Raw genomic sequence first — 1,817 nt, forward strand, 5'->3', positions numbered from 1 at the left:
CGACTAAAGGGGACCTGCCACAGGCTCCTCGCGGAGGAGCGGGTTCTACGCTGAGGCCCCAGCCTGGGACCCAGATGCAGCCAAGCAGCTGTTCCCTCCCTGAAAACGCACTGGGAACAAAGGGGTCTGCCCGCCCCAGCTTCCCCTGCTCGTTAGAGGCTGAGAAAACATACTGAAGCTGCAGAGGACACCGGAAAGTTTTCTCTTCAAAAATCGGGTGAGGGGGTGAGTATTCTGGCTTCTGTAGTCTTGGTGCCGGTTCCACACGACAAAACGTAGAATGTCAGGACAGGGCAGAAAGTACCACAACATACAAGGTAACAATATGGAACGACAGTGTGGAACGTCACGACAAAGTACCAAGTAACCAGAACGTCCAAAATAACGACAGTGCACAAAGTACCAACAGGGCAGAACGTAACCACAACGCAGGATGTAGCGCTAACGCACACCATAAGGTAGGAGCCAGTCACATAAACGTCAACAGGGCAGCAGACAGCAGGTGCACTGAGGATGCGGCCAGCGGACACACGGACACCCGGCACCTCCGCCCGCTCCCGCAGGAAGGACCAAGGCTGCAGTGGGGGCCGAGTCGCCTGGGCCCACGCAACTCAACAACAAAACATCAAACAACCCAATCAAAAAATGGGCTGGAGACATGAACAGACATTTCTCCAAAGAAGATATACTGATGGCCAATAGGCACAGGAACAGATGCTTATCATCGCTGATCATCAGGGAAATGCAAATCAAAACTACACTAACATATCACCTTACACCCGTTAGAATGACAAAAATATCTAAAACTAATACTAACAAATGTTGGAGAGGTTGTGGAGAAAAAGGAACCCTCATACACTGCTGGTGGGAAGGCAAACTGGTGCAGCCACTATGGAAAACAGTATGGAGATTCCTCAAAAAATTAAAAATAGAACTACCATACGATCCAGCCATCCCACTACTGGGTATTTATCCAAAGAGCTTGAAGTCAGCAATCCCAAAAGTCCTATGCACCCCAATGTTTATTGCAGCACTATTTACAATAGCCAAGATGTGGAAGCAACCTAAGTGCCCAGCAACAGATGAATGGATAAAGAAGATGTGGTACATATATACAATGGAATACTACTCAGCTGTAAAACAGAACAAAATCATTCCATTTGCAATAACATGGATGGACCTTGAGGGAATTATGTTAAGTGAAATAAGCCAGCAAGAGAAGGATAATCTGTGTATGACCCCACTCATATGAGGAATTTAAAATTATGGACTAAGAACAGTTTAGCGGATACCAGGGGAAAGGTGGGGTGGGGGGTGGGCACAAAGGGTGAAGTGGTGCACCTACAACACGACTGACAAACATTAATGTACAACTGAAATTTCACAAGATTGTAACCTATCATTAACTCCATAAAAAAGTGTTAAATGTATATCTTTTTTTACTTATCAAATACTTAAGGGAAAAAAAGACTACCCATTGTAGGACAACTTACTCTGAAGTAGACACTCTCACATATGGACAGTGGTAATAAAAGGATTTAGAAAACAACTTGGCAATAAGCCTTTGATCTCTTGAGTAATTCTGCTTCTTTTTATCTATACAAAGAAAATAATTCTTAATAAATAACTTTACTCACAAAAGATACTGATCTATGAGTTATTTACAACAGCGAAAACACTGTAAATAATTAAAATGTATAATAATGGCTAAATAAACAGGTATGCATAAAAGTCATACAATATCATACCATCCATTAAAAATAATTCAAAAAAGTTCAATTATAATATGGAAAATAGTTCACACTACAATGCTAACC

The sequence above is a fragment of the Equus asinus genome, unplaced genomic scaffold (genome assembly GCF_041296235.1).
Source record: "Equus asinus isolate D_3611 breed Donkey unplaced genomic scaffold, EquAss-T2T_v2 contig_615, whole genome shotgun sequence".
Taxonomy (NCBI): Eukaryota; Metazoa; Chordata; class Mammalia; order Perissodactyla; family Equidae; genus Equus; species Equus asinus.